The sequence below is a fragment of the Anomaloglossus baeobatrachus genome, chromosome 11 (genome assembly GCF_048569485.1).
Source record: "Anomaloglossus baeobatrachus isolate aAnoBae1 chromosome 11, aAnoBae1.hap1, whole genome shotgun sequence".
NCBI classification, from domain to species: Eukaryota; Metazoa; Chordata; class Amphibia; order Anura; family Aromobatidae; genus Anomaloglossus; species Anomaloglossus baeobatrachus.
Window position 1 is genome coordinate 101,591,680 of NC_134363.1, and position 9,230 is coordinate 101,600,909.

Sequence of the window (9,230 nt, forward strand, 5' to 3'; positions counted from 1 at the left end):
TAATGTGGTGTGTGCATGCGCAGATAGCAGCAACATTTTATTTAAGGCACCATCACACTGGCAATGTGCATACGCCACCAATGGCGGTGGAAATTTTAACCCCTTAGTGACGGAGCTAATTTTCACCTTGAAGGAGTTGTCCGACATAAACTCAAAAATTTTTGTTAAGCTAATCTTGCTGTATTGTTATATAAATAACCCCTACATTGTTATTTTTTGTTTTCTAACTTTTGTTCCTCTTGAATTATCCCTTTATTCTCTGCAGCTCTTTGTTTACATTAAGCTCTAGCAAACATGACCACTTCCTGTGCTGAACCTCCCAGTCAGAGCTAGCTCCGCCCGGCCTTAGTGTCCAGCCTCGCCCTCTGTCCACCCCCTGCACACACATTCCCTGTCAGTATTTTGCCCCAGCACTGACCTGTTATTACTACAGCATTGCAAATAACAGCCCCACATAGGGCTCTGCACCGCACACACACATAGGGCTCTGCACCGCACACACACATAGGGCTCTGCACCGCACACACACATAGGGCTCTGCACCGCACACACACATAGGGCTCTGCACCGCACACACACATAGGGCTCTCCACCACACACACATATAGGGCTCTGCACCACACACACATATAGGGCTCTGCACCACACACACATATAGGGCTCTGCACCGCGCACACACAGATATAGGGCTCTGCACCGCGCACACACACACATATAGGGCTCTGCACCGCGCACACACACACACATATAGGGCTCTGCACCGCACACACACACACACATATAGGGCTCTGCACCGCACACACACACACACATATAGGGCTCTGCACCGCACACACACATAGGGCTCTGCACCGCACACACACATAGGGCTCTGCACCGCACACACACATAGGGCTCTGCACCGCACACACACATAGGGCTCTGCACCGCACACACACATAGGGCTCTGCACCGCACACACACATAGGGCTCTGCACCGCACACACACATAGGGCTCTGCACCGCACACACACATAGGGCTCTGCACCGCACACACACATAGGGCTCTGCACCGCACACACACATAAGGCTCTGTACTGCACACACACATAAGACTCTGCACCGCACGCACGCGCACACACGCGCACACACACACACACACAGCGCTCTGTACCGAGCCCCCATCGTTCGCACGCTGTCTGTGCTCTGGCCATATCAGCACAGTAGTGACGTCACCGCTGCACTGAACTGTCAGACACAGCCAGCACGGGCAGTGATGAGAAGCTGCGCTCCCTCTCATCAGGGCTTTCAAATATATCGGCATCTGTGATCTGTGATGCCGGTACATTTGAATGTGCGATCCTGAGCAGGGGGCCCGGTGCTGGCGCTGACACCACGGCAGCCGCAGGCAGGCCCCTCCCCCAGGTCACGGACCCCACAGCAGTGCAGGGGGAGGTTGCGGGGAGAGTACGGGGTGCGGGGGAATGTGTGGGAGGGTGCAGGGAAGGGGGGCGGTGACTCACGCATTGTACCCGCCCATCATGCTGTTTCCAGATTTGCATGTCAACATGGTCCTGCCCATGTTGACATGAAATGACCGGAAGCAGCAAAATCGCGGCAGGAGCGGTCACATGACCACTCTGAGCCGGGGAGAGGGGCTGACAGCAGGGCAGGTAAGTGGTCTCTATCTACTTACCTGCCCCAATGTAGCCCAATAGGGAAATAATAAAAAAAAGGAAATTAAGCCAGATAACCCCTTTAATGCCCAGTCCATTTTTTACAATTCTGACCAGTGTCACTTTCAGAGGTCATAACACTGGAATGCTTTAACGGATCGCGGTGATTCTGAGACTGTTTTTTCGTGATATATTAGGCTTCATATTAGTGGTAAATTTAGGCCGAAATTTTTTCCTTTTATTTGTGAGATGAAAATTTTGCAATTTTCAAACATTGAATTTTTATGCCCTTAAACCAGAGAGTTATGTCACACAAAATAGTTAATAAATAACATTTCTCACATGTCTACTTTACATCAGCGCAATTTTTGAAACAACATTTTTTTGGGGTTAGGAAGTTTTTCAACAAAATTTACAAAACCATTTTTTTTAGGGACCACATCACATTTGAAGTGACTTTGAGAGGCCTGGGTCACAGAAAATACCCAAAACTGACACCATTCTAAAAACTGCACCCCTCAAAGTGAAAACCACATCCAAGAAGTTTATTAACCCTTCAGGTGCCTCACAGGAACTAAAGCAATGTGGAATGAAAAAAAGCAAAGTATAAAAGTTTACCTAAAAATGTTGCTCTACCTAAAATTTATTCACTTTTTGAAGAAATAACACAACAAAATGGACCCCCAAAACTTGTTCCCCACTTTGTTATGAACGCACCGATACCCCACATGTGGTAAAAATCTTCTGTTTGGACCAATGGAAGGGCTCGGAACAGAAGGAGCAATATTTAGATTTTGGAAAGCAAATTTGGCTAAAATAGATTGCGGGCACCATGTTGCATTTACAGGTCCCCTAAGGTACCTAAACAGCAGAAACCCCTCACAAGTGACCCCATTTTGGAAACTAGACCCCTCAAGACTTCTATCTAGGGGTATAGTGAGCATTTTGGACCCACAGATACTTCACAGATTTTGATAACGTTACGTTGTCACATCAAAAATTTTATTTTTTTTTTCACAAATGTTGCTTTAGCATCAATTTTCTCACTTTTTCAAGAGGTAATTCCAAAAATTGGACCCCAATGTTTGTTACCCACTTTCTTATGAGTGCAGTGATACCTCACATGTGGTCAGAAACGTCTGTTTGGACAAATAGGAGGGCTTGAAACGGAAGGAGCAATATTTGAACTTTGGAAAGCAAATTTGGCTGAAAAGATTGCGGGTACCATGTTGTATTTGTAGGGCCGTTAAGGTATGTAAACAGCAGAACACCCCACAAGTGACCCCATTTTGGAAACTAGGCCCCTCAAGGAATTTATCTAGATGTTTGGTGAGTACCCTGAACCCCCAGGTGTTTCACAGAATTTTATAACGTTGAGCCGTGAAAATAAAAAAATAAATTACCACAAAATTGTTACTTCAACCAGGTAGCTTTTTTTTCAAAGGTAACAGGAAAAAACGCACCATAAAATTTATTGTGCAATTTCTCCTGAGTTCGCCGATACCTTATATGTGGTGGAAATCAACTGTTTGGGTGCACGGCAAAGCTCAAAAGGAGAGGAGCGCCATTTGACTGCAAAATTGACAGGAATCATTAGCGAACGCCATGCTGCGTTTGGAGACTCCCTGAGGTGCCTAAACAGTGGAGCGCTCCCACAAAAGACCCCATTCTAGAAACTAGACACCTCAAGAGTTTTATCTAGGGGTATAGTGAGCATTTTGAACCCACAGGTACTTCATAGAATTTGATAACCTTAAGTAGTCATATTGAAAATTTTTATTTTTTTCAGAAAAATAGCTTTAGCACCAAATTCATCACTTTTTCAAGAGGAAATACCAAAAAATGGACCACACAGTTTGTTATCCAATTTCTTATGAGCGCAGTGATACCCCATATGTGGCAAAAAAATTCTGTTTGGACAAACAGTAGGGCTCGGAACGGAGGGAGCATGATTTGATTTTTGTAAAAGTTGAAATAAATTGCGGGCATCATGTCGCATTTGCTGGGCCCCTAGGGCACCTATTTAGCAGAAACCCCCCCAAGTGTTCCCCCACAAGTGACCCCCATTTTGGAAACTAGACCCTTCAAGCACTTTATTCAGGGGTCTAGTGAGAATTTTGAATCTACAGGTACTTCACAAAAATGTTGCTGTAGCGCCAAATTTATCACTTTTAGGCTATGTTCCCACAATCCGGCAACACTGTGTCTAGGATGCAGTGCCAGACCTCCTGCAGAGAGAGAGTGTTGTTCACAGGAGAACGCAGCTGCCTGTGCATATCATCCGGGTTCGGGCCACTGCGAACTTTATTCTCATTCCGAAGAACACTTTAGTCTCCGCAGCATAAATTGATATGCTGCTGCTTAGGAAGCCGCGCTGCAGGGGTCAGTTTATGTTGCAGAGAAAAGAAGTGACATGGGGAGGAGATTTCTAAAAATCCTTCCACTGCACTTGTACTACACAACTCAGCATTATAGACGCAGCAAAAACACTCTGCATCCAAAACGCTGCAAATCCTGATTGTGGGAACATAGCCTGAAAAGCTACAATGGATGGATGGATAGATGTGTGACGCCCTGGCCTATCAGGTCGTCACAGGGTATTGTGCAATCTGCCCTCCTGTACAATATTATCCACCTCCTCCTTGGTTACGGGTCCCTGGCCTTTGGTGTTGCCAAGAACAAGCTAATCAAAATCCTAGGAACACTCTGCACCACACCCACCAGACACACCAGTGGCTGACCTGAAGAGAATAGGGTCGCCCACTTGGGGGGGTTGGTTAGGGGAGGTCAGGAGTGTTAGGAACAGTACAGTGTAGTGTTTGAGGTGGAAGTGAGAGGAGGTCAGGAGTTGGGCTCTTTGGTTTACTAGGTGGCAGACGTTGGTCTGGGCCTGGTAGGAGCTGAACCCCGGTCACAGGGGAATCGTGACAAGGGGTACGGACTGTCAAGGACAGCCGGCAGCTGTGCCATCACTGGGCAGGGGCCAGGGCACGACGGGGTGGGTCGAGAAGGAGCTTCAAGTGTCTTGACAATTTACCTGACGAGGACGGAGCCTTCAAGATCCATTCTCCACCCGCTCCAAAATCGGGGTACTAGCGCAACGAGGGGGATAGGACTTTCCCAATACATAGTCCAGAAAATCCCAAGCGTGAACCCTGAGAGCAAGCTCACCCAGTTAGCCATACTGGTGAGCAGGACCCGATAGTTCTATGCTAGAGGGACCAGTCAGAAGTAATGTGCCACGGAAAAGGCCACAGGCTAACAAGCAACACCAACGGGAATGGGATCCAGGCGTACTCCCTCCCTGCTGCAGTGGCATCAAGAACTTTGGTTTACCAAATTTATTTTATTTTATTTTAGTTTATTGGACTGAGTGAGTACTAAAGTGGTCCCTGACCGTCCCAACGGCACCTCCCTGTCACCTACACCGAGTCCCGGGGCATTCCCTCTACCCGTGGAGGGGTTAAACATCTGGCTGCCCACACCATCGCCACTGGGTACTCCCCATTGCAGCGGTGGTACTACACCTTACCACGCACCACGGGTGGCGTCACAAACTGTCCATACAATCCCCTGTAAATACCCCTTTAATTCCGAGAGGACACACGACTCCGACCCCTCGGGTCCGGAGACCCCTCGAGCCACCGCGGATCCGGATCCGAACAGCGGTGGCAGGCTGCTGGCATGGGGGCAGTACAGAAGTCTAACACATACAGTATATAATGTCTCACCCCCTGCATATCCTAACCTAGCACCTGTTGTTGACTTTCATTGTGCTTAGCTTTGTATTTAGCCCAATTTTAAATAAATTAAAAAAAAGAAAAAGCGAAGTTGGGTCCCCCCCATTTTTGATAGCAAGCTAGGGTAAAGCAGACAGCTGCAACCTGTAGACCACAGCTGGCAGCTTCACCTTGGCTGGTGATTCAATTTGGTGTTCCAAAAAAATGTGGGGTCCCCCTCAAATTCGTTCACCAGCCACGGTAAAGCAGACAGCTGTGGTCTGGTATTATCAGGGTGGGAAGGGCCATGGTTATTTAGCCCTTCCCAGCCTAAAAAAAAGCTGACCACAGCCACCCCAGAAATGGCGCATCGGGTGGGAGAAACCTAGCGGCGGTGAGGACCGGAGGAGGGCTCAGGGGGAAGACATTTCTCTTCGATCTGAAATGTTTGATCATTTCAGATCGGAGGGAAATGAATGCAGTGGCGGCAGCTTTCCGTGCGCTCCGGCACCATTTTGGATGTTCTGGAGGGAGGGGTGGGGGTGGGGGGATTTCTCCGGTACCGGGGGCCTTGGGGGCACTAGGGGCTTATTTTTCTTTTTCATCTGACATGTTTGATCACGCCAGATGAGAAAGAAATCAGTTTTACTTGCAATTTCTTTTTTTTGTAATGTGGTCGGCGGTATACGGTGTATACCGGCGATCACATTATCGGGGTCCAAAAAAACCACCCAGATTCATAATCTGGGGGGTCTCAGCTACCTCCGGTAGCTGAAACCCCCGAGATTTTCCGTCGCTGGGGGGCGCTACAAGCTTTTTTTGGCGGGACGTCTCAAAGCGTCGGTACAGAACAAGTACCCTGCTTTTCTGACATTTGAGACGTTAGGCCGTTGTTATGGGATTAAATCAAGAGAAGGAGACAAGCATGGAGAAGGAATCATCACAGACGACCCAGCCCACAGTCCCGCTGCACCAATGATGTCATTTCTGAAGCTTTGATAAAAGGATTTTTCAGGAATCAAGCATCCAATCTCTAAACTGAAGATACAGTATGACATGAATCAGAATCTTAGCGCCAGTATAGCACCGCCTGTACTTTATAGGTGAAAAGCCTGCTGGTTGGTTACCTTTAAATAAAATGGGAACAAACCATACTTCACGGTAAATGTAAGAAAACTAAAACACAATGTCTGAATTGCATTTTTTCATGTCTCACCTTCCAAATAAACAAACAAAAATAAACTACCAAAACTTTGTGCACATCTATGAAAATGCTAGCTATTCTGGCAAACAACATGCACACACAACTATGTTAATGAAAAAAATAAAAAGGCGCCATTCCCACGATGAGCCTCTGATGTTGCAGAATTCCTGCACCCATTATTTAAATTTGGCTACCTGCATTTTTCCATTGTGTTTTTATCACTTTTTTGACGCTGTGGTTTTCATGTCGTGGGTGCGTCATGCTTTGAATAAAGCAGCTTTGTTTATACTTCCTGGTATTTGGTTGTGATAAAATGTTATTGATATAATTGTGGATTACATGTGTCTTTCCACTGCAGTAACGCACTAAAAAGACATGGAGTTTTATCTGCAGATGTTCCGCATCTAATGTATGTCTATGGGAAAAATCTGTACAGAAAACTCACATTACCAACAAGAGAAGTTGCCATGCTGTGGATTTGAAACACTCACCTCAGGGCAGTTTACGCTATAGGCTATTTTCACACACGACATCTTTTTTTGTCAGTGCAACAAAAATGAACCAAAAACCCACTGCGTTTTTACAGTATTTTGTCCAATGCATTTTTTAAGTAAAATCTATTGACTGGAAGGCTCAAAAACGCTTTAAAAACGCAGAAAGAATTGACATGCTGCATCTTCAAAAACACATCCAAGATGCAGCCAACAAAAGATGCCCAGTGTAGACAGAAAAATAGAAATCTCATAGACTTTGCTGGGGGAAGGAAATGCATGCATTTTGGTGCATATTTATGACCTCAAAAACACACCAAAAACAAAGCAAAAGATGTGTGTCGCCCTGGCCTAGCCAGGTCGTCACAGGGACTACAACAACACAACACCCCCACCCTGAGATAGGTACATCAGCCAGACACCAAATCCTTGTTGCCTCCCTCCAGGGGCTGATGTCCACACCAGGTGGGGTGGAGCCAGGCGGTTGGCCCCACCCACTGAGGCGTTCACAGGCCTGGAGGCGGGAAAAAGTAGTTAGTTCAGTTTGGAGTTGAGTGGAAGTGGAGTGAGGAGTTCAGTTTGGAGTGGAGAAACTGCTAGTGTCTGGGTAGGAGCCCAGGCACTGTCAGCAAGGTCGGCAAACGGTGGTGGCTGTCTGCAGGAGTTAGTGGACCTCTGCGGAACCGTAGGACTGGGGTCGGGCGGTGGCCCGCCGGTACCGAACCGGGGAGCGGAGTGAAGCTAAGCACAAAGGCAGGGCCATCGGACCCCGACTAGGCTGGGAGCCGCCGACAACGGTCAAATCCAAGAGTGACCGGAACCCCAGGGGTTTCCTAACACCCAAGACCAGACAGAAGGCAAAAGTCCACACAGTGAGGATAAAAAGCCACTGCCATAGGCTAGAGATCCAAGGGCCAGCGCCTGCGGGCAAAACGGGCTCCTTCGGTACATATACGCCGGGGAGCGGACTACCGTTGGGAAACCATCGGAGTCAACACATTCTACACAGGTGCAGGGAAAGACAGCCACCATCAACCTGTCCGGGGAGAGCAAAGACACTGCAGCCGGCTGCGGAACCTGTCCATCCAGCCGTTTGGTGGGGAGCGGGTTACCGGTGGGAAGCCATCGGGACCGAAGATACACAAAAGGTGCAGGGAAAGGCAGCCACCACCAACCGTCCGGGTGAAACCACAGCAGCCGGCTGCGGGACCTGTCAATCCAGCCGTTTGTTTTACCAGAGACTCTGCATCCATTCTTGGCTGAGTGAGTACCACGGTGCCATACGGCACCGCGCTGCCCCCGTGACCCCGCACCTCACCGACCCTGCCTCCCATTCACCTCACCGGGCCCCGGGACCACCAACCCCCTACCCACGGAGGGGAGAGAAACATCCCAGCTGCTCCCTGCCATCGCTCCCGGGATCCCTATCAATAGCAGCGGTGGTGCCCCAACCTCACCACAAACCGTGGGTGGCGTCACGGACCAAATCCCCAAACCAAACCACCCCCTTTCACTCACGGGCGAGGAGCGCCGCTCGAGTCCCCGGATCCGAGCCACCGAGCAGCAGCAGCGCCGGACCCGAGCGTGGTGAGCGCAGCGCCCTCCCCACCCGCGACAGATGCTCTGTGTGAACTTACACACAGAGGGCAGGAGATTTCTATAAATCCAATCCACTTTGCTGTCATTGACACAGCGACAATACACAGTGTGATAAACTCCCCAAAAGCTCATCATGGAAACGTAGCCTAAAATATATGTATCTCAGAGAATGGTGACTCAAAAACTATTTTTAATGTGCAAAAGTAGTCAAGGGGAAAACCACTAAAACAATAACTGTGAATAACTAATCATAGTGGCTCAGACTAGAAACACGAGCAGTATTTTTACACACAAAGTGGTCTATCAGTCTCCATAAAACAAGATTACCAGGCTATATGATACCCACCAGCTTCTTCCACCAATTCCTGTGTGACTGTGATTCTGCAGCACAATGTGGGAAGGATCTCACTGCTTGTCACATGACCTCTACTTGATGGGGGATGGGAACTACATTTCCTACAGGAGTCCTGGATTTTTCTGTGCACTGCTCATGAGCCACATCTCCAGAATAAGGCTGCTTTCACACTACGTTTTTTTAGCATGCGTCATGAACGTTTTTTGC